We start from the raw sequence: 26,292 nt of genomic DNA on the forward strand, positions 1-26,292 counted from the left end.
GTATTCATTGATCAGAAATAGTAGTATATGTTCTTTAGTCATTAATTAAATGGATGTCTATGTTGATTATGATGAAAGGTGCCTTCCTTAACCGGAAACAATTAGGAATCAAATACTTATCATTATCAGTTTAGTACAACAACCCTTAGTAGTCATGAAATTTGGTACTGACTTTGCGAAACAAATTTTCTTACGTGACATTAATTAGATATCTATATGAATATCTAAGATATGAATATGAATCTTATGATTTAATCAATGCATTATTTTAAGGTTTATGGCACTACAGCCATGGTAAATTGACGACAAAAAGCAATAATTGGTGAGATCAATCATGTCTTTTCTTAAATAACCGTACAACTTGTTTAAATAAGTAAGTATTTGGTAGAACTATTTTAACTAAAGACAATAAACAGAAATTATTATGGTTTACAAGGGTTGGTAATACATATGTACTGGGTAATGTGCTATTTTAAACTTCTTTTAATACAGACTTGACATTATTTGATTCCAAGAACACTAATAGTTGGTCACATCGAAGCACTTATTTGCTTGATAATATGTAATTTAACTACCAATTTCCGTTTTTGACCGAAGAGGTGCTTGTTAACTTAACTATTTATACTGCTGTATTTGTGAAATTAATACATTTACAGTGATTGCTAATCTTCAAACTCTGGTAAGTTTTCACTCATTTGTACCTTTTCGAGTTTAAAATGAAAATTGCCAAACAATTTTTTCTTGTTAAATAGGATGCTCAGATGAATGATTTTGTCTTGTAAGTTTGAGTGTGAAATGTGATTCAATAAAACGCAAATATACATGCATAAATTAATGTAGCAGTAAAGAATATTCGAATTCAATTAATAGAAAGTAAAGTGGAATTAATAGAAAGTAGAATAAAATTTCCTAACAATCTTATTCATTTATAAAAAAACTGTGTCTTCACAGGAAGAATGTCGTCAAAGTTGTTTACTGTACTTGTGCTAGTCTGTGTGTTCTGGTTAGAGAATACTTATGCCTGGTGGGGTAAGTTTTCATAATGACATTAGCTTCTCGCGCAATTACTGACCTTTTAACCTTTGAACCTTTTTATAGAAATCTCCATTTTTCTCTGTTTATAAGGAAAACTTCAACATCTTCAATCTCAAATAAACATCTGTCGAATTATTTGAATCGTTGATATTTTTTTATATTCAACCCCCTCATGAATCTTAGTCTTGTTCCTCGTTTCCGCGTGCAATACTATAGCAGCATGTAACATCTTTTACACAAGTATTTTTCATTCAAAAATGGTACATTTGGCTAGTCTATCTGTAATTTTCAAAGTTAAATGAAAATATGTTGAAGTTTTAACGGCAATACTTTGTATGTTGACTTTGCTAAATATTCAATTGATTGATTAATTGTTGGTTGCTTAACGTCAAATGGCAAATATTGCATGCATGTTGAGGACGAAAAAATATTCAAAGTCATTTAAGCATGACTATGATGGTTCCGTGTCAAATTTATTCGTGTCAATGATGTGCTTATACTAATACAAATGCATACCAAATACCCTTAGTTATCGTAAGTTGTTTATTTTAAACTGACTAATTCACAATATTTAACATTTACACTAAGCAATTTAGACTATAACCCCTATATCAATAGTAAATGAATTTTACATATTTTAACTATTCAGTTTGATCTTAACATCATCTGTAAAGTCTCGATAATTACTCATTAAGTCATGTTAGGTCTTTCAGTCAATTTTCAGAATTATCCACTGTGGTAAATTCAGTACTGTCCAGACAATTTTGTTTGCAGTCAATTCAGTACTGTGCAGTAATATTTTGGACAATTCAGAATGATGTTTATGTGCATAGATAAATGACACTACTGAATAATTTGAACATAAACTGAACAGACCTTAATTTAATTTGTAATGTAGGTCCTTTAAATTTTGTATTTAAAATAGAGGAGATCTTTTTACAATCGATTGATATCATATCAATTTACAAAATTATCGAGTAATGGGTTTAGCAAACTGCTTGTTGTCGTGCTATATTTCTATGTCTTACTTAAGTTGTCACTTTTAACACAGTATTTAATTGTCTTCCCATTTGTAACTTCAAGAAAACTGTTTAGATATGTTAAATGCTAATTGCTAAAGATATCACTCTAACTAACTATTGTATTTTGTGAAAAGTTGTAAGTGACAGTTATACAACATTTCTATTTCGTTAAGCTTTCTTTGATTCCCTTTTGAACATTTGATGCAGTTGCATTGACGTTAAACCAACCCTTCTTATTAACAAGTCATACATTGTATTTATATCAACTGCAAAACTTTTGTTTTAAGTCAGCTGTAATAAAAAACTAGTTAATTGAGGTGAAAAAGTGGCTCTTCAAACTTCCGAAAGAATACTATAGTAACCTGTTTAAAGTTCATATTTTTGTTTTTTGTTCACACATTTTTCTGAAATATCAGTAATATTTTCTTTCCTAAACATCTGGTTTTTTTTAAATATTTAAAAATCGTTTGCAACTGCACCTTTCAAAACATATGCATGCCTGTTTCAATTCAGTGCCAATAATAAAGGCCGACAGACCAAACATATTAAACTGTAACTTACTCAAAACAAGAAAAACCACTACACATGCCTTCTATAGCCTTTTTCTACATTCGGAAACAGTTCAAATCAAACTGTCTCCAATTGTCGTAACCACACTTCCACCCCTTTTCCACTAATGCAACTAACTGACTTATCAGCGGGTGTGTACTTATATGAGAAACACGACGAGTGTAACATGTGGAGCAGAATCTGCTTACAACCTTTCAAAATTTTGTATTTTGTTATATTAAAGTCAAATTACAATAACAGATTTTAGATTATTTCCATCTTAATTTTTTTTGTACGCCAGACGCGCGTTTTGGCTACCAGTGATAAAAAAAGCGCGTTTCATTTACCAGTGATCAAAACAAGGTAAAAGGCCAAATAAAGTTGAAGAAAAATGAAGACACAAAATCTCGTAATGTTTCACCAGAGACAACATGATACATTCGAGAATATGACCAATATAATACAGTTTTTATTGTAACTCGATAATAGTTAATATAAACAAATTAATACACGGAGATAAAAGCACACTGACAAACAGCACAAGATCACAGATATAACACGAACAGAAAACAAAAATATTCTGGTTTGTTTATATCATATATTAATTTTAATCTTAATCATTTGATTTTGTTTTATATTAGGCAGAGATAACACTTATGTTGTCAATAGAACAGATCGAACAATAAGAGTATCCTTGGCATATGGTGGTCATGCATACAGAAGAAATGTTGGACCTGGATCATGGACAAAAATCGAAACGGGAAAAGGCTCGTTAACTTTATGCGTAGAGAATGATGTTTGTCGTAGAGCGAGTACCGACACAAGCTTTATCGTCGAGTCATATGGAGGAAGTGTAAGGCTTTACCAGTCTGTATATGGAGACATTCATTCAATAGATTGGTAAAAAATTAACAACGCTGATTTGAAAATCTATATAACCTGTATATGAAAATATCCACTCATGTTTTATTAATTAGAGAGTGTGTTATCTATGACATATTTCAAAATATCTTATGCAATTTAGAAGATCTGTACTGAAATTAAATATTTGATTCTTTTAATATTTTTGTTATCATTAAATAATATCATACTCTGCAGAACTTTAAAACGAAAACTTATTTCTAGTGAAAATATAAAACGATGGATAGAAATTTCATACTAGACCTGTCACTATTAGCGATAGATTATTTGCCAAATATTGACTTTCCGGAATGATAGCTCTTCTCCTGTTCTAAATGGTAACATGTATGTACTCTCATTTGTTAAAAGTTTATGCTATTTCAGTGAAATATTACAAAAATGAAATATTCTGAGTGGATTAAGTATCAAAAACAAATTGTGAGAGAATTTGCCTTGAAATTTGACTCTACCATAAATATTAGTAGGCAGAGCAAGCCATACTCAGTGTTTTTGGGAGCTTTTTCTGACTTTTTCTCCTTATTTCCTATATTTTGCTAAAACAGAAAAAACGTTTTTCTAAGTAATATTTTATCAAATATACAGTTATTAGTAAATGAAATTATTAAAGAAGCAGCTACAACAAATCATTCACTAAAGAGGAAGCTTTTTATGTCCCTCTCTGTAGCGCGGCGTAAACCTAAGTTTTACATATGGACTTATTTAAATCTCCATGGAGTCATTAAACTTTATTATGGATAGTTCATTCAGCTTGAACACTTCAACTACTCATTTATTATCATATGTCTTGCATAAATGTGGATAGATACCCACAACCTTTGATTTATTGGCCTAAAAAGTTGAAATTTTTAGGAAATTAATGGTATAAATGAACCAAAAGGGACCTTATGATGTAGAAAAAGAGGTACATTAGTAGTATTTCATCTCAGGGTGATCTTTTGTTTTCTATGTTGTGACATCTGTACTATTATTTGTCTGTTTGTCTTTTTATTTTTGGCCATGGCGTTGTCAGTTTGTTTTCGATCTATGAGTTTGACTGTCCCTCTAGTATCTTTCGTCCCTCTTTTGTTTCACATTCAACTGTTTGTAGGCAGATGGGATGAATATTTATTCGTGTATTGGTCCACACTATCTTCTATCATGATGCGGCGTGATTTGGATTTTTCGAAGAAACTTTGTTCAAATCGATGTAGACGTTGTCTCACATTACACTAGATTTCTCTCAAACTAATGAACTGATTATAACAAAACTTGACAGTAATGCTTGAAATAAGCAGTATTACAAAAAAACGCACATTCAGTTCATCTAAAAATGTCTTCTTTAGGTGTAATACCACCAAATCATATTACGTCACATCCGTTTCATACGAAAAAGAGTAGAAACAAATATTCCCTTGAATTTGACAGTTGTGGGAAATTAATCTTGATTTCCCTGCCAGTGTTTGTTTATAGGGCTCTGACAGTGAAAAAGAATATAAGCCCATATCCCGTGTGAAGCATTTTCAACATTGATTACCATTCTGATTTTCCTTTTTACTTTCATATCCCCTGTCTAGTTAATCAAATGAAATTGCATTTTCACCGGATCATTCACTTAGTGTAATTTCGTGGATAATTTCTGTAGATTTTAGAGGCATTGAAACAAGTAAGTAACATTCATAATAAAAGGTACTCATTTGCATTTATCAATAAAATATAAGCAAAAACTCCAGAGGTTGTTAAGATATATCATTAATTTCAAGACACGCTTAAAGGACCTCATGTGTCTTTTTAAGGTGATTTTAAAATAGAGTATGGGCGTTGCTCATAGTCTAAGGTCGTATGGTGACCTAGTTTTGATAATATTAACATCATTTGTGTAAAAATCATCAATTTTGGTAGATAGTTATACATTTTTTTTATGTCTTTTCATTCATACTTAGTTTCCCAAAAATTGTTGCAAGCTATCAATATTTGTATAATTTTGATCTGACAGTAATTAGATCGACTAATTACTCTCATTGATGATCTGCATATAATGCATATGTTTCTAAATAAATAATACTTCAAACCAACGTTTGTCTAGTTTGAATTAAAGGAGACTTAAATAGGATATAATCTAAGAAAGAAGGACTAAAGATACCAGAGGGACATTCAACTCATATATCGACAACGAACAGACAATTCATGGCTAAAAAAGAAAAAAAAACAATAGTCAAACAATAGTACACAAAACACAACATAGAAAACTAAAGAATGAGCAACGCGAACCCTACGAAAAAACGGAAGGGATCTCAAGTACTCTGGAAGGATGAGCAGATCCTGCTCTATAAGTGTCACCCGTCGTGTTCCTCATGTTAATACAAACCCGATTACAAGTCTAATTTGGTAGGTCACATTCGTGAAAAGGGGACGGGGTTGTAATTACGACATTAGGAATATATCCGCTATCATCTGTGAAACGGTTATTCAATACCGGTCAACCAACTCGTGATGGGGTCCGTTAAATTTACAAAGGGGTGATTTTAATTAAACCATTGAATTGGAACTCTTGGTTTTATAGCTTCTTTGTGAACAGCAACCCTTTATCAAGAAAATCATTTTAGAAAATACAAGCCCGAGAATATCGTATCAATTGAGAGATATATATACCTCCGGATGCAAGTGCTGCTTGAATGTTGCTACATAGAAATGGAAGTTTACAATTGGGAAGCTAAAATCATCTCTTTTGTCGTAAAGTTAGTTTTAAGCCGACCGTCATTGTCAATTTCTAGATTAATGTCAAGATATGAGGCAGACTTAACAGTATCTGTTGTATCCTTTAGCTCAAGTTCGATGGGATCGATGCGTTCAACATAATCACCAAATTTTTAATTATTTAGCGAGAGAACATCATCTATATAGTTGAAAGTAAAGGTAATTGATACTGCTAATTTCTTTTCTATCTTTAATGTACACAGATAAATAATTGTGTTGTAAGGTATACAGGATAAATGGAGAATGGAAATATTTTTTACAAACTAAATAAATTTGTTGTTCATAGTTCATACAACAGAAGCGAAGATTTATAGTCATACCAAACACTTATCAAAGCTGGTATATATATATATAACATAGAGAGACGAGATATAACCCTAATTAAGTAAACATTAAATAACAAAAGAAGCATTACAAATTGTATCAACGGATCAAATTACCAAGAAAGTACGACTTGAGAGTACTCGCAGTTACTGAAAGCTAGTTAAAAACCAAAAACAATGAATGATAAAAAAAATGATGCATCAGAGATTAAAATCAACTAAAACGCATCCCAGGGATTTAGAATTTTACCGTCATGCATTCAAAGAAGATATGACTTGTGGTTCCCTTTTCCGGTTCCAGTATCCCCTACTTTTGAAATGGGGATGAATGCCCCCTTCCGTGACTCATACTCCCAAAGAAAGATAATAATCAACAAAATATGAACAACAGATTTAAAACATTTAAAAATTCAACAAAGTATGAAATTGAAATACGAAAGAGTTATCAGACAACATTAACACAACGAATATAAATATTGTCACGATTAATAAGAAAAGAACAATTTATAGCAATATGCAATATAGAAAAAAGCTGTTTCTTTGTTTTATGGGGAATAACATTCAATCAAAATGAATTATTTTGTCTCGTTTGAATTTTTTTATCCACTCATTGTGTTTTGTGTTGTTGTTTCGTTTTGTTTAATTTCATGCGCATTACTTCGAGTAGACCTAAGTTATGATCACGTTAAATAATTCTTTTTTTTTCATTTTCCATCCCTGTATCCAAAATGGGTGGACGTTTACTGATGTTGAGACTGATTTTGCGCTATCACAGTTCGACATAAGCAAGTTCCTTGAACACGAAAAAAAAGGAGGAATCCTCCGTATAGTTCAATTTATACGATATAAAAGTTTCAGCCTAATTGCAAAGCAAACCTAGGAGAAGTTTGTACATAGAAACATTGTATGGTTGCAATTACTCTTCCAGTCAATGACTTCGTACATACTTTATTTGATTTCAACATTTTGGGACATAGTAAGCTTTTAAATAATGAATTTTATGAACACTTTTCATATAATTATATTTATAAAACAAGGTGTACGATAAAGTATATATGAACTCATTAAATGCACGTGTGACTTTATTCATAAAAAATGTCCGTTTAACACCCGTTATTGTACATTTCTAGGAATACAATTGGGTAAAAGCAACAGCATGGAGACCGTGTATATTCCATATTAGGTTAGTAGGCGGGGCTCATTTCAATCCATGGTTAGTAGTGGTGTTACGTCTCTTTATAGCAAAACGGTACTGAGAAAAAAATCTTAAAGGTTTCAACAAATCAATGATGAAAGATTGAAATAAATTCATAAAACACATATAAAGCTAACACGTTGTTATTGTTGGCATTTGTTTTTGTATGAACAATGGAAGTAGTTTCTTTATGTTAACGGTATTGACTTGCTCACTTTGATAGGTCGCTAGTCTATCGTCTAGTCTATCTATCAAATACCACATGTTAAGATGGTCGGTAAGATAAATTCGTTACATAGTGTGGTAGTGACGAATACGTTATTTATTGGGAGAGTAAGTTCCATATGGGGATTGGAGCTTCGCTCTCACCCCATACGGAATTTACTGAACACCATATATACCATATTAGGTCACTAGTACACTATGTAACTAATATTATTTTCACTAAAAACTTTACACTTCCAGGTATTCCTGGATCAAAACAAAGTACCATAAAATTTATTTTTCATAAGTCATGAATTCAATTGAAGTCTAATTTGATTAACCCGTAAATACAATACACATTTTGATAACTTTTAGCATGTCGAAATGTCCTATTGTATTGTTTATTTGTGTTTTTCTCTGTCCTGAATGTTCTTGCATTTATTTGTACTGTAGTCCTGTCATGTATTGTTGTCATTTTAGTGTTATATTTAACATTGCCATAAAAGCGCGAGGTTTGGCAAGCCACAAAACCAGGTTCAACCAATCATTTTTTCTTAAAATGTCCTTCACCAAGTCAGGAAAATGGCAGTTATTATGATCTTATAGTTCGTTTCTATGTGTGTTTCATTGTCGTTTGTTTTTTGTGGCGGTTCAGTGTTTCTGTTGTTTCGTTATTTTCCTCTTATAGTTGATGTGTTTCCCTCGGTTTTAGTTTGTAACCCGGATTTGTTTTCTCTCAATCGATTTATGACTTTCGAACAGCGTTTACTACTGTTGCCATTTTTAGTAGATATGAACAAAGTTAAAGACTTTGCAAAATAAACTTTGTTAGGAGATGTGTATTGACCAGCATTACAAAATATACATATCAATTATATGAATTGATCAATACATTGTATACAGTCCCTCAAAAGTTAAGCACCACCTAAATATAACTAGCAATATTTTTTTAACAATTGCGAACAAATTATTTATGTTTAGTGTTATGATTTGCCTTTAACATACACTAAAAAAGTTCGTTACGACCAAAAATATTGAACTTCGAAAAACACGTCAAGCAACTTTTTATCAAAGGTCATCTGCACTTTACAAATACACAGTTTTGATAACTTTTAATCATCTGCCTACAATCACGCGTACAGGTGAAATTTGAATTTCATCCAGTCATTGTGCAATATGGCAAGGCGTAAGTTATCTGTGGCTGAACGTTGGCAAGCAATTCGCATGCACAATGACGGTAGGAGCACTAGAAACAGTAACCATTTCAATGTTAATCACACCGTCATTGTCAGACTTTTACAACGTCATGTTGACACAGGAACTGTAAAAGATAGACCAAGGTCCGGAAGATCATGTTTTACTACCCGTCGTGATGACAGACTGCTTTTTCGTCGTGCTAAAGCCAACCCATTTACTCCTGCCCCACAATTTATACACCACTGGCCTCCAAGTGGTCGTGTTAGTGTTCGAATATTGGTCCGTCGACTTCATAGAGGCAACATAAGAGCACGTTGTATTGTCAAGAGACCAGCCCTAACAACTGGGCACCGTATAATCAGGTTTCATTGGGCTAATGGCCATCGACGCTGGAACATAAGAGCTGGCAAAAAATTCATTAATCAGATGAAAGTCGCTTTCTGTTAAGACCAGTAGACAGCAGAATACGAGTTTGACGGGAAAATAAAACTGCCTATGACCAAAAACAACCTTTGCCCAACGACAGCATTCGATGCTGGTGGTGTTACAGTATAGGATTGCTTCTCATATCATTGTAAGCTGGGTATGCATATTCTGCAGGGTAACATGAACGGACAGACATACAGGGACTTCGTTCTTAGAAACATTGTTGTCCCTAACTTGTGTCAAGTTCCTAGTACATGGACGACAATGCTAGACCATACAGGACAAGGATTGTAACCGAATAGAAACAGCAAGAAGCCATTTACACTATCGTTTGGTCTTCCATGTGTCCAGACATGAACCCTACAGAACAATTCTGGGATGCCATTGCCAGATATTTCAATCGCAGAGATCCAACTTTGCAAAATGTTGGCTTTTTTATAGTGGCAATTGATGATATATGAAATTTCCTCAACTAAAGTTCAGAAGGCTTGTACAGAGTATGAGACGCCGTGTTAAGGAACTGTACCGAAAGAGTGGTGGTAACACATCTTATTGACTCAAATATTGACATTAAATTTGCCAAACATACCAAAGATTATTTGTAGAGAATTTTAATGATATTGGGTGAGTTATTGTTGTAAAAAAATAAAATCACAGTGAAACTTAAATTCCGTTTCTGATTTGTGCAATTTGCACTATTTCTATGAACGCAAAATTTAAATGCATTAATGACCAAACTTTATGGTTTGTTTATAGTAAATGTTAACAAAATTGCTACATGAATGTTTTCTCTTTTTCGAGGAATAACTGATTTTTTTTAAATGAAAAAAAAAATCGATGCAATAGGTGGTGCTTAATATTTGGCGGACTGTATATTAAGGTATACACCACTATAGACGTGTGTTTTATCTTGTAATTGCACTTGTTTTTGTGAATAATGTTTGCTAATACATATTTTACAGAAGAAAACAAACTGCGGATTTTTACACAAAAAATCTTAAGATTGAAATTACTCAATAAAAGTCATACACTTTTCAGTATAACGTACGATCAATTTTTATTGTAAGGTTTTTTTGTGAAAAGAGTCGTTGATATTATCATGGTTTTCTGGGGTCTGGTAATATTAAGTAAAACATATATATTTAAATTCATCTAATTAGACTCATCAATGGAACCAGGAATTTTTACGCCATCCATTCGTCTTTATAATAATCATCAGATACTCTCGGAATTGATATTAGGGCGTCCTAACATACACTTGACATAAAATCTTTCAAGTATTCACATGTTATACAGATAATATTTGAAAATTATATTTTAAGTGGATCAAGAACTTTCCGAGAAAAAATATCCTAATGTCAATAGCCTGAACACTTTTTGCAAACGTGGGATTATTTTTATATTCCAGTACGAATAATCAACTTTGACTTCAATTCAATATATGACTAATGAGAAATAAATCTTATGATACTATTTTTGATCACTGGATACCTGGAACTGGCACAAAATCTTTAAAGCAAACAAAACTATATAAATGACATGCGCCAATAACCAAGGACACGCGTGGTATTTGAAAACTACTAATAACCGACTATAACAATACATGTAGGAGGAAATACAGAGTCTTCATGATCATACATGTTACAAAAAATCATCGGAAGATACCAGACCTTGTTGATAAATATTCAGTATCAATATCACAAATAATACACGATGGTTTTGAAGTAAAGAGTCTAGTTACTGATGTTGTTTATCATCTTAATTACGTTTCTTAGTGTTTTTATTTGTCTTTGTATATTTTAATTTACTGTGAATTCCATTTTTGGTAATAGACTGTTGTGGTAGATGGGTATTTATACATCCCGCTATTGTGTTATTGCGCTATTGTCATGTTTTGTTATCTTTTCTTTCATTTTTGCTTATTTACTTTGTCTATAGAGTGTCTTTGAGCCATTTTATGTTCTTTTTGCATGAGTTAATTGTTTTATAGTGATTAAGATTATAACACAATGCTGACTGTTGCACCCCATTTTTTGACAACTTGACCCATAACATGCATTATGTCTGTTTGTTTTGCTCATACATTATTGTCAATATAATGGATTTCTATACAACTGTCATACAAGTGAGGATTTAACTAGCTATAAACCAGGTTAAATCCATCGTTTTCTACATGAGGGAATGACTGAAAGAAGACAATTGTTTTTCATTCGTTTGATGTGCTTTTGATTTTGTCTTTCCGTTTTGAATTTTCTATCGAGTTCGGTTTAATTGTTATTTTGCTTTTTAGCCCTTAATTAAATGGAACTATGTGTTGATTATGATGCAAGGTGTCTTCCTCCTCAAGGTTTAAGGGTTGAAACAATTAGGAATCCAATCTTACCACTGTCAGCTTAAAACAAAAAACCATTTAGGAGAAATTTGTTACTGACTTTGCTAACAAATTTTATTACGTGACATTAATTGAATATCTAAATGAATATCTAACGTATGAATATGAATCTTCTGGGTTGATCATGCATTATGTTAAGGTATATGCCACTACAGGCACAGTAAGTTGATTCTTAAATAATTGCATACCATGTACTTGTTAAAATCAGTAATTTTTGGTAGAACTAAAAATCAACAAAAAATTAACAGAAATTATTATGGCTTCCAAGGGTTGGTTATACTGGGCAATGTGCTATTTTAAACTTTTTTAATATAAACTTGACATTATTCGGTTCCAAGAACACTAATAGATGATCATATATAAGTACTTATTTATATAATAATATGTAATTTAACTACCAATTTCCGTTTTTGACCGAAGAGGTGCTTGTTCACTAAACTATTTATACTGCTGTATTTGTAAAATTAATACATCTACAGATATTGCTGATCATCAAACTCTGGTAAGTTTTTCTTCATTTGTATATTTTTTAGTATGCGTTTAAAATTAAAATAGCCAAACAGTTTTTCGTGACAAATAGGCTTAAAAATAAGATTTTGTCTTGTTAATTTGATTTTAATATGTAATATTAAAATCAAAACGTTTTCGAAAACTGAATACTAATTAAAATTGAGAATGGAAATGGGAAATGTGTCAAAGAGACAACAACCCGACCAAAGAGCAGACAACAGCCAAAGGCCACCAATGGGTCTTCAATGCAGCGAGAAACTCCCGCACCCGGAGGTGTGCTTCAGCTGGTCCCTAAACAAAAATGTGTACTAGTTCAGTGATAATGGACGTCATACTAAACTCCGAAATATACACAAGATACTAAAATTAAATATCATACAAGACTAACAAACCCAGAGGCTCCTGACTTGGGACAGGCGAAAAAATGCGGTGGGGTTAAACATGATTTAGTATATATGCATTAGGTATTGCAGCATTAAAGAATATTCGAATATAATTAATTATTAGTGAAATATAATTGATACAAAGTAAAATATAATTAAAACAAAGTAAAGTATGATATTATAAAATAACACATAACTAATATAGCGTAAATATAATTAATATAAATAAAATATAATTAATTTAAAATAAAATATAATTAATTTAAAATAAAATATAATTAACATAAAATAAAATTGAATATGATTAATAAAGAATGTAATATAATTGATAAAAAAAAATTGAAAATAAAACAAACCATTAATATAAAGTCAATTATATTAAATATTAAATTAAATTAAATTAATATCAAATTAAATTAAATTAATATAAGATAAAGTATGATTAATATAGAACGAAATGTAATTAATGTAAAGTAAAATATTATTAATATAAGATAAAATATAATTGATATAAAATAAAATATAACTAATATAAAGTATAATATATTAATTTTAAATATAATATAATATAATTAATATAAGGTAAAATTTCCTTGCCATCTTACTCATCAATTAAGAAATTTATCTTCACAGGGAGAATGTCGTCAAAGCTATTTACTGTGCTCGTGCTAGTCTGTGTGTTTTGGTTAGAGAATACTAATGCCTGGTGGGGTAAGTTTTCATAATGACTTTGACTTCTCGCGTTTTGTCCTTTTTATTTTGCAAAACCGACCTGTTTCCTTTAAGACTTTTTGTACTTTGTAGTTATTCCTCGTTTCCTCCTCCAATGTTATAGCAGTATGTCACTTCTCTGCCCTTTTACAATTGTATTTCTCGTTCTTGACTTCCAAAATGCTACATCTGTCTCGTCTATATGTATGCTCCGGACCATATGAGTATTTGGACCATATGCGTATACTCATATGGTCGGACCATATGAGTATATACTCGTTTGGTTATTTGGACTATATAGGTATTTTTTTTTAAATATGTATTAGAAACGTTTCATTTATATAATAAACATTTATCTATTTTAAGTAGCTCTAGATCTCAAATATCGTAGCATGACTAACATGTTGAAAACCTCTGTCTTTCACATATTGTCTAAATCTGGATGTATTTGTTTTCCGTCCTTCTGTAGTGTCAATTATTAAGCTCTATAACCTGTCGTCAGTTAGTAAAACAGTTGACTTCTTGTGTATCATTAAGATATTTTTGGAAGTTATCATCTCAAGTCGACATATTGTCATTGACTCGTAATAACAAATCGATGATGACTATAGGTATAAAATGTGTTTACTATAGTTGTGACTAGTGGGTTTAATTAAAGTGTGAAACTGCTTATTTTTATTTAGTGAACTGATTATTGTGATATATAATAAAATGACCTTTGATATCGTCTTTTTAATGACATGACAACAAGAAGGGTTAAGTATTAAGAGTACACCTGTTAATTACCCGACTCAAAGACGTACGATGTCGCATAGCATTTAAGACCCAAAATTACCAAAAACAAATACCATAGACAGCACGATAGATTCGACAATATTACCAATATAATAAGGAAAGATCGTTGCAGCTCAATAATTGTTAAACATAATCAAACTAATACACAGAAATAGGAGCACACTAACAAACAGCAAACAAACAACGATATAACAGAAACAGAAGACACAAAAAAAAAATCTGGTTTGATTCAGTTATATATTTATTTAATTAAATTTTTGTTTTTTTTTAGGCAGAGATAACAGTTACATTGTCAATAGATCAGATCAATCTATACATGTAGCGTTAGGCCATGGTCGTCATACAACCACAAGAACTGTTGGACCCGGATCATATACCAAAATCGAAACTGGAAAAGGCCAAATAACTTTATGCGTAGATTATACTATTTGTCATCATGCGGGTTCCGACACAAGCTTTATCGTTGACCAATATAGAGGAAGTTTAAGAATTTTCAGATCTGTCTATGGAGACATTCATTCAATAGATTGGTCTAAAAAATGAACAATGCTGATTTGAAAATCTATATAACCTGTATTTAGAAATACCCACTCGTGGTATAATAATTAGTCAGTGTTTTATCAATGTTATATTTCAAAATATCTGAATATAAATTAAGAAAATCTGTATGATAATGTTTTTTTGTAATGAAATAAAATATTTCTTAGTTTATAAGTATGTTTTGTTATAATTAAAGGTTGCTCATTTTCTTCAAAATTTTAAAACCAAGACTTATTTCTAGTGAAAAAATAAAAAAATGTAACGAACTACAGTACATTTTAAGTCTTGCTCCTATATATGTCCCAACGGGACAAGAAGACGGACTAGTCGGACATCCGCCTGACTGTAATTACCCCTGCAGTGATGTACCTGTGTAATACCTTGTTGGAAGGTCGTAAATTAATCTGTAGCTGTGATTGATAAATTTGTAATCTTACCTGTACATTTTATAGATTAATGAATGATAGCATCCTGTAACATATTTCACTCTTTTAATAGATGAAATTACGGATAAAAAATATTTCAGTTTTTATTTATTAGCTATAATATGAACATTGAAATTGTTTATTTCAGCTTAGTTAGATATTTCATCATGCTAGATATAAGTCATGTACAAATCAATTGTTATTCACTTAAAACTTTGGAAATTAATCAGTTTTAAACTATAAACTTATTTTTCTTCCGATTTCACATTCCCCGTAAGAGCCTCTACGTTTATTTTCTCATGTCAATCACTGCTGGAATTTGACCTAGATCAGCCGAACCAATTTATGAAAGAATTTACGGCTGAATAAACAGAAAAGGATAAACCGGTGCTACAGAGTCTTTCTCTCGGTAGATAACTATTTTGTTGTTATGCAACTGCACGGAACACTCGTCTGTAAAAATGACATTGTTAAAATGATCGTCGTTTGCAATGACCTCTCTGGCAAATTGGACCCCTTTCTGCTTGTTTACGTCTCTAACCATTTGACCGTATCTGGGTTTAGAAGCTGTGATTCCGGCTGCATCAATGACTTTTCTCACAGTTGACTTACTGGTGTGAGTGCCTTTGTCTGCTAAGATATGTTTAATATCGGTAGCTGTTCTTGTTGGATTCTCAGTCAGTGCTGTCTTCACAAAGTTGATGTCTTGATCTGTTATATACTGAAATTTCGGTAGATTTTGGTCTTTATGATTGAAGTTTTCATACCCAATATTGCCGTATTGGTATCGTTTGATGACATTCTTCACCGTACCCCAGGTTACATCTATACCTATTTCAGCCAACAACCTAACAATGGCATGAACGGGCCAACTCTGTCTGTAAAGGGCAATGATTTCCAAGTTGTCTCGGTGTGAAAGTTTAGACTTAGGCATGGTTGTTTAATAATCGCAATATTGAACTATACTGATGCAAATATTTTTAGGAGCTTTTTATAAAGTCATTCTAAAATGACATGTTAATTGTAAGGGATACATGTATGTACTGTAGAAGGGTTAATATCGTGGTCCCACATTTGTATTTTTGAATACACATGTCGACATCACAACTGACAATTACCTTTGCGAGTTTACCTGACACATGTTAAATATGTATAATAAAGGAAATAATAATCTAATTGATTTGAATTTATCTTTCATTTTATTTATTTTAATTTACTTAAAATAATATTTGGCATTCATTTATAATTTCATAGTATATCTTTATTATTTTTATTTTCCATTAAATAAACAAAACACAATTTATTTTATTGAAATTTACATGCAGAAAAATAACCACACAATATTGTAATTGTTATGTACTTAATTTACTTTTTATTGAATAAATTAGATAATTACGTAATTTCCTTAAAAAGACAAAAAGTAAAAGTAAAAAAATATATGATTTTTAATGAAATATAATTTATGTGGTAATTAATTCAATCAAATTATGTATAATCAAATAAAGAAGAAGCCAGATTTAATCAAAATCAATGTTTAATCCGTTAATACCATTGTTTGCCCTATTTAATTTTTTTGTTCCGAATATCAACTGGTTTAAGCGTAATCACACAAGCTGGGTACATTGTTAAAAATAAATTAAATTCAAAAGCTGTTATGATAAATCTTATCTTCAAAGAATGTTGTTTTAACACATGAGTTGATATCATAAATTATCATTTAAGTATAAATATGACCGCTCAAACGATCAGCTGTATTAGTTTAACAATGTCATCCAGAGCCGCTACACGAGAGTATTCTCACTTCTTAGTAAAGTATGATGATGGTATTCGTTATACCTGTCCAAGAATTAAGATAATGACCGAAGGTCGTGTAAGAGTAGGCAGCAGATACCCAGTGATGTACGGGAACAGTACCAGTTCCCCTGAATCTGCAGAAGTTATAGATACTGGCGACTATCTCCAGATGAAAAACAGAGAGACAGAAAACTCAGAAGTAACTTCTCCAACTTCTTCATCGCCACACTCACCGAAATCACCAGTAGCATCACCAATAGCATCACCATTTGTTATACGCAAAAGCAAAAAATGCCTAAAACCACTACATCAAAGAAACCCAGACAGGAGGCCGTTTTACTCAGTATGGAGGAAGGCATTCACGATCCATATGCCAACACCATCTCCAAATGACAAATGCAATCAGACTAGTCCAACAGAAACAGAACCAACTGCATTTACAATACAGAAAACTATGGCCGCAATTTATAAACAGTTGGAGATAAACAACGCAAGGCAAACAGAGATGGAACGTATTATTCTTTCTCAACAACAGAAAATCGACTACCTGGTGGCCATGCAAAGACAGCAATCATTCCGTTTGACGGCACCTCCAACTCCTCCTACGCCAAGAACTCCAACTTGCCATCAACGCCAGCTCCCAGACTTTGATACTCCTACTAGAGATGAATGACCAGATACACCAGTTACTCCGTCAATTCCACCAGTAATGCCTTTAATTCTGCCTACAACTCCAACAGCACCCACAACAATAAGATATGTACCTATGCACCTATTCGCGGACATTCCAGACGGAGTTCGTCTGTCAGAAAATGACCTGAACCAAGCAGCAAGCAGCTCGACCACAACTGGAGCTTTTGCCGTTTCGTTATTGAAGTATTTGTTTCAAGAACTCTTTACTACAGACAACCTTAGGGTGTATTTTTCCTATAGGTTGCACTTTGTAAATACAGCTGTTTCTCAAACCACGCCTCTTTTGGGGAGATATATAATACTCATATATATGTTAATTTGTTAACGTACTGGTTCCTATTTATGATCTCTGTGTTTCATCTCATAGAGACATCACTTGGAAATGTAACCAGTATAGAAAAACATGGTAGCGCCTAAATTTTAATTCTCAGGAGGTCCAAATATGGAGGTAAGGGTAGTATAGAATTTTAGTACAAGTTTAAACTCTTAGAAGTTCAGGGCATATAAATGTTGAAAATATGCCGCACAGCCCTATATTTTGACCTTTGAATAAAATAGTAGTGCATATAAACTTTCCATTCTGGGATATTATTTTTCACGAAACTTCATAGTAAAAGTGTCACAGTTTCAGCCGCAAAGGAAGTTCCTATGGGAAATTGCATTGTCTATATTTACAGAATTGCAACCTATAGAGGCGGTGGAAAGTTGAGCAAAAGACCTCTAGACGGCACAAGAAAAACAATATCTACGACGCTATGTAACTGCATTCTACCCAAGTGTGACTTCGGAATCAACATACACCGCTATGGTGATTGAGAAAATCAACCAGTTTCTTCGTAGGCCCATCCAACAGAAGAAGTAAATGACATTTGTGTATTGATGACAATTGATGATTTTTATTGTGTAATTTTAATACTAGTATTGATGATTAAATATTTGATTTTTAGAGGTAAAATAAATTATGATATAACCATACATCGTTTTTTTTCTAGTTAATAAAAATATAGACTTTGTTAATGGATAGATGATTGTTTGACGTCCAGTGGCAAGTTTCGTATAAAAAAAACCAATACAAAAAGGCCAATTAAATTCTGGTTTTAAATTTACAAAGAAAACGATACAAAACATGTACAATATATTAATATAACTATTATTTTGATCAGAAGCACAATTCCAGCGACTTTTTGCAACATCGCAAACATTACCGGTACACATTGTATGAAAAGAAATTCATCTATTTATTATAGGATTACAATACTACGATGTTTTTGTTCTACATCCGGTCATAAAATTAATTATGTGGGGATCGACAACTTGTGTCAATTGAACACCTTGGTTTAATTATAATATATGGATGGTATGCAATCGTAAAATTCAAGGACCCGCAAAAGTACAAGTTAATTAAAAGTTAGATTTGACATTTTTAACTATGATGATTTATTTCCATCTACTCAAATGGACATTAAATTATTTACACGAGTCAATCTATATTTTCATCCCGAATTAACAAAATTCTGATTAAAAAAACTACATCGAGGTGATTTATAGACCACGAAAGTAATGTTTTTAAATTGTCTTTTTAATTGACATAAATATGTCGAATTCTTAATATTTAAGTTGAAATTTATAAAATCCATTAGTTTAAAATTTTCGAATAGTCAGCACCAATATCAATGTATATATATTTCCGTAATTTTGCCACGGTTATAGTTAATAGAGTGTGGCTAATTCATGAATAATAGATTTCATGGACATAATTTATTGTGTACTTTCCAAAATATAAATTAGCAAAACAAAATCGCCTTTATTATTGGTATAAAACGTAAAAAGACATTAAGTACATTTAGTTCATGAAGTTAAAGAGTACGAATTAAATAAAAAAAAAAATCAAGATAGAAAACAGTTAAAGTGTTACCAACAGAAAAAAAAAGAAAAACAAATTATCACACGACAAAACTAAAATATATTGTAATAAAGTTACAATACATCTATATCATTTTCCGTCAATTGCATCTGAAAAGATAATGATCATGTTTAAAAACCATTACCTGGTTAACACAGGTAGATAAAAAGCGTTCAACCGTAACAGATCGATTAACACGTGCTGGTCTTTAGTGTCGGTTAAGGATGAAAGGGCTCATGTAGGTAGCTGTACCTGACAAATAATTGATTTATGACTGTCGGACATGTCCGAGATGTCCGAGATGAGATGACGGACAGGTAAGATGTCCGACTATCGTCGTAGTAAGTCTCCAAAATGTACTGTATCATACCAGACCTGTCTGTAGTCACGTTAGATTATTTATTGCATTTACTTTCCGAAATGGTCTTTTCTGCTGTTCTCAATGATAACATATCTATATCACCTTGGAAAAAATTCACGGTGTTGTTTTAAAGTCCTGAGGAATAAGAGCATCCATTAATAGTTTGCACAAAAAAAAGGTTGTTCAACTCAAGTCAAATTTAAAAAGAACGGAGCTATAACACAACGGAATAATGATAGAATGCCTCATTATAATGAATGTTCTAATCTTCTAACGTTGATGGTTTCTGTTATTTTGATTGGTTAGTAGCTAAGTGAAGAATTCAATCGGCTTTGTTCATTGTTGAAGGTCGTACAGAGACCTATCGCTGTTAATTTAAGTGTCATTTGGTCTTTTGTGAAGAGTTGTCTCATTGGCAATCAAACCACATCTTCATTTTTATAATAACTGTTACTTGCTGAGTAATGTTCTTGAGTAGAATGTATTCATCGCATTAAAAAATAAAACAAATGGCAAGTATCCGCCGAAATTTGACCTATAACGGTTTACTTTTACAAATTGTGACTTTGATGGCGTGTTGTCTGAATATCACGCATACCACATCTTCCAATTTATATATATGACGGTAAATTATATATTCAAATCTTATCCAAAATGCCCAATTCCATTGTAAGGCTTGATTAACACTGTTTTGTGTCGTATTGATATACATACGAGAGAATGTCAGACCCCCTTAGTTTTAATGAATGCTCGGAATGTCTATTGCATTTACTCTCATTTAAAATGCTATGCGTTGCATGATCTTCATCTTTTGTAATCAGATAACTCAATTCAATTGAATGCATTTTGTTTTTTTTCATTATTACTTTAACATAGCTACTACAATATAATTCTCAATTTTACTAAATGATTATCATTTAAACCTCATGTATAATGTGTTTTTACATTTATTTTGAAAAACGATATAAGGGATAGAAGAAAAATATTATGATGAAATAATTCCTTCGTCTCGAAATCGCTCACAAAAAAGAATTAAGGAAACTACAGTAAAATAGTGTTGCTAAAACAACACTATGCCCACCATGTAATTGATGAGTGACTGTACTTTTGTGGTATTTTGGAGGCCATAAGGATCCCGAAAAAGTTTGTATCTTCCTGGTAAAAACAGAAATAAGAACATATTGCAAAAGACATCATGGAAACACAATAGTAAAATAAATGATGGACAAGGAATGACGGAAACATTTGTTTACAAATTGGTAAATAAATTAGCAACCAATAAAAGATGAATGTTTCCTCATACTCCATGCCCTACCCTTTGGAGAAAAAAAAACCAAACGTTTGAAATTCAAATTAATTTTTTTACAACTATAGGGTTATTGAAATTCAACTATTGAGAGAGATGAAATAAATGTTGGAAATAAAAACAGAGCATCAAATTCTAAAGTAAATATTTTATTTTTTACAGTCGCTCCTCTCTAGTATGCTTGAAGAAATCTAGGTGACTAATGTATTTACTCCAACTAACATTTTTGGTGAATAAAATGTATTTTTCGACAAGTTGGAGAAAAACAGATAATTTTCGTCCGGTAAAAACAGAAAAAAACTTTATAAATTGCATACGTCCGGATCGCATTTACTTGCACCAGGAACGTTCAAAGGTGAATTTTAAAAATAAAGGTCATTTTGTTTTCTTGTTTTATTGCTTCTGTTATATAGCAAAACAAAAGCACTACATATTTAATAATCCAAGTATCCTAAATTCTCATAGAAGAGGCAAGTCTAGATTTTTTTAGATATACAATAACTGAGGTTATTCATGCAGGAATGGCCTATGGTCAGAACTGTTACTGACAACGAGGTTACCTATAGTTATTAATTTCTGTGTCATTTTGGTCTCTTGTGGAGAGTTGTCTCATTGGCAATCATACCACATCTTCTTTTTTATATTAACCATGTGAAACTATACACGTGCTTTTAACACATATCTTTAAGTTGCTAAAGTAAATTTCTGCGCTTACCCAGCATATTCTCTTTGTTCACTACTGGATTCAGTACCTTGTCCTAAATTGTTGCATAAAGGAAACGTTTTTTATTGTTATGGTTTCATGGAAACCTGTGATGGATTCTCTTTTTGTTTTTGTTATTCTTTTTGATAAAATACCTCAGATGATGTTCAGACATTTTGTGTTTTCCTACAGTTTTTTTTTCACTTAAAAAAACGAATATCTGAAGATGTATATCGTTGACACTATTCCTCTGTAGTATTTTGAAAGACGGCTGTTATAAAGTGTTTAGAAACTTTAAAGACGTTTTGGGTATCAACGAGTGTTAGGTCAAACCGCATTAGCAAAAGACTTGTAAATAACTCAGTAGTTATTGGATAAGACGACTTTCTATTATGACACGTTGATTTTTATTCGGTGTGTTTCAAACGGCATCACATGTACTATGTGAACGTATATGCGAGAGAAAAAAAAAGACGGGAGCGTTTGAAATAATTCACAATTAATTAAACTGCTTTTTTACAGAATAGAGAGTAGCAAATTTATTTGGTTACAAATAATGCGCTAAAACAGATTGTTTTTAAATTAAAGTTCAGTATACACGTAGTTCATTTGACCATCAATAAGTTTTACAAAAAAAATTATAGGTAACGATCCGTCCTTCACTGATAAAATATTTATGAAATGGCTGATCCTTTAGTCCAGATATCAAGATCAAATGTTGGATACTTTGAATATTTAATTTAAAATATAATTTTAATCTTCTGTTTTGCCATTAGCAATTTTTAAATAACCCTCTATTTCGGTCAATGACACTTACGGTGTACGATGAAATAACGGACGCGTATAGGACATATATGATTTATACATCACTTTTCATTGAAATGCATGTGCTTTAAAATTGTGTTGTTATGAATTAACGCCGAGTCCGTTGTACTCGACAAGTAATTTATTACAACCATTTAGATTGGCAAAGTGAAAAACTAACATTTAAATGGAGTTCCTTATTTTTTATGTTTCTGTATGTTGTTATCAAATCGCAAGTAATATCGATTGGATATTATTAAGGAAACGTCCGAGCACATATAATTACTATAAATTGTGTGGGTTTCTTTTTGCCATTTGAATATGGACTTTCCGTTTTGAATTTACCTCGGAGTTCGGTATTTTTGTTATTATACTTCTATGAAGTGTTTTACTTTGGGTCTTTTTTGGGGTGGGGGGTCAAAACGCTCCAAAACAATTTGGGAAAAACAGTTATCAATACATCGTAGAAGACTATGTCACGAGGTAAAATACACCCTTAACACCATGGTGTACAAACAACAATAACCTCACCTTGTGTCAACCAAAAGGAAGGGAAGTCGAATTATAAGTATTTAAATTTGATAATATTCTCGAATAACACGCAAATCTTGTTGAACATAAATTCAAGAACAAAACAACTAAATAGACGGGTACATTGTGTAGGCATCTGGGCAAAAGAGACATTAGATTGAATACACATAAAATATAATTCATGTTTTATCCTTAACTACTCAAACATAAATGATTTTTATTATCCAAATTTTTCCAAGACAGCTAAAAAGTCTTCGTCTGGAAATATGAAATAAACGGAGAGACTTTTCGTTTCTTTGCAATCAATTTAAAATCGAAAGTTAATTTGATAAACTAAAGCTTTACAACCAAAGCAATCTCATATTAATCCAAGTAACAATAACAGACATATAGGCAACATGTTGACCAATATATAAAATGGTCAACCATTTTGTTTTTCTTTGTTGATATACATAGTTGTTTGTTTTTTTAGTGATTAAGATTATAACACAATGATGACTAAATAACATCCATTTTTTACATTTTGTTATCTATTATGCCTGTTTGTTTTGCTAACACATTGTTGTCAACATTATGGAATTCTATTAGACTATCATACATGTGAGAGGTTTAGCTAGCTTTTAAACCAGGTTCATAGAAAGGGATGAAACGAAACGAAATTTACCAAAACAGAACAAAACGATATGAAATAAATATCTTTTGAAAAACTAAATATAACACAAAACAAGACGCTAACTTGTTTGATCTATAAGAAGAAAATGAGTAATATATTTCTTTAGATTGAACAATTAATTAGTAAAACCTTATTTTGACACTTTGATTGTAAAGTATGTTCTTGATAAGTGATTGTCCTATTATTTTGACCTATTATAGCTGGAATGGATTACAATTTATGATTGAAATGGATTAAATAGTTAAACCAACAAAAATCATAATACTTTGAAGTTTACTGATGCAGTAAAAATTGATATCGTTTAAGTGTCATATGAATATGAATAAAATTGCTTTAAAAATAAACAATATCAAAACGTTGCAAAAGGAAAGAAAGGAAAAATCCTTTGAACTAAATCTTAAAGCTAATAGACTTATATACAACAACAATATTTCAGATTACTGGATGCAAGGTTGGTAAGAATAGTATTTACATATATGGGTTGAAACAAGTTTATCTATTTTATTCTATTTTAAAGCATTTAATTCTTTTTTTTATATAAAACAAAAGTTAATAGTAAAAAGATCCGTATCATTGAACTGTAAAATCCTTTATGCATAAAACAAGATTATAATACTATTTAACAGGACACGATTTTACGCCTATATAAGTTAACGCAAAGTTTATTCAGTTTCAATTAGACCATTGAAAAATTACAAGACTGAATCAAGGTAAATATTTCGCAACATTATTTCTATTAACACTTTAAAAGGTCTTCAACTCATTTAAACAAACCAGATACAAAGGTATGCTAACATAACAGTCTAGTAAATTATTATTATTAGCATTGTTATATTCCTTTTTTTGGGGGGAGGGGTACGAATTTTTTCTGTGTGTGAACTAACTTTTGTGACGAGCTATTCTTATTTGAAAGAAAAGACTGATTGAACAGACTACATCATATTCGTTGGCATGTTTCAGATAAAGGATTTTAGATCAGTCGAATAGAAACGTTTTATGACAAAAACTATACAGCAGATCTTAAAAAAAACCATTATAACTGTTTCAGGAAATTTCGCCCTTCAGGAAGATGTTACAAAAGAAACCACAAATACTGTTGTTGATATGTTGTATAATGTTTGTTGATGTTGGGGCTTGGTTTAGAGGGAGAGGTAAGTCTTCTTATTGCCGGTTTCCTAGTTTTTGTAAATTAAAATATAAATCGTGTGTTTCATCGATTTACTATTGTCGAGCTCTATTCATTTATTGTTGTATACCTCATGTGATAAACTAAAACATAATAATACTTATATGATTTGCAAATACGGAATACGTTGATATGATTGGTCGAGAGCACTTCCGGTAGTTGTTTTTGACGTTGTTTATTTTTCGAGAAACGACATTGACAGAACTTTTTTTTGTAACCAATGAAAAAAAGATTGCAGCGATAAAAGCACATTTCAGTTTGACGTTAAAAACATGTTTTTTTTTCACTTCGCGTTATAATCGTTAAATTAGATAATAAACACAAAACATTCATTTCAATGATAATAAGAGTTTAAGTTTATTATTTATTAGAAAGCAAATTTCATGGTGTACATATTTTTGCGTTTACCAACAAATATATTCATGCGCCAGACCAATTCAATGACACAAATATACAATTTACGTATGATACTGGTTACTAGTGTGGTAAAGTAAATTCATTATCTCTAATCTTAATGAATTATAAGGATTAAACGCCTTTTGAAATAAATATATTGGTGTATAAACTGAACCAAGTCAATCACAAACATATCATAAAAGTCCTTCGGACGTCCATTTGTTCAGCGGAGAAGGAGCAACAATCAATTTCTACGTCTTTGTTTTAAGTCTTCTAGAAATATAGCATTCCCACTTCATAACATCTTGAAATGTCAATATCTATAATGAAATTGGGTACTATTAGTTGCATTGTGTACTAGTGACCTCATACGACATATATGGGGACAGTTATTTCCATATTAGATGAGAGCAAAGCTCAAATCCCTAGATGGAATTTTATGACCTTACATATTGTATTAAGTCACTAGCATACTATGTAACAAATTTATCTTACCGACTATCTTAACATGTGGTTTTTATACTAGTGACCGATCAAAGTGACCAAGTCTTCAATACCGTTAGTATAAGTCTAAAAAAAAC

General features: G+C 31.4%; 2 long non-coding RNA genes across 2 annotated transcripts; both read left to right on the top strand.

The window, feature by feature from the left end:
* The first annotated feature begins 659 nt into the window (after positions 1 to 659).
* LOC127704919 (uncharacterized) lies at positions 660 to 3,667 on the top strand. The gene is made up of 3 exons (XR_007983576.1): positions 660 to 679; positions 952 to 1,029; positions 3,248 to 3,667. It is a non-coding gene; the product is annotated as an uncharacterized LOC127704919 (long non-coding RNA).
* Positions 3,668 to 12,422: 8,755 nt separating this feature from the next.
* On the top strand, positions 12,423 to 15,110 carry LOC127704916 (uncharacterized). Its single transcript, XR_007983574.1, has 3 exons — positions 12,423 to 12,499; positions 13,524 to 13,601; positions 14,668 to 15,110. It is a non-coding gene; the product is annotated as an uncharacterized LOC127704916 (long non-coding RNA).
* The last annotated feature ends 11,182 nt before the right edge of the window (positions 15,111 to 26,292 follow it).

The sequence above is a fragment of the Mytilus californianus genome, unplaced genomic scaffold (genome assembly GCF_021869535.1).
Source record: "Mytilus californianus isolate M0D057914Y unplaced genomic scaffold, xbMytCali1.0.p SCAF_6, whole genome shotgun sequence".
Lineage (NCBI taxonomy): Eukaryota > Metazoa > Mollusca > Bivalvia > Mytilida > Mytilidae > Mytilus > Mytilus californianus.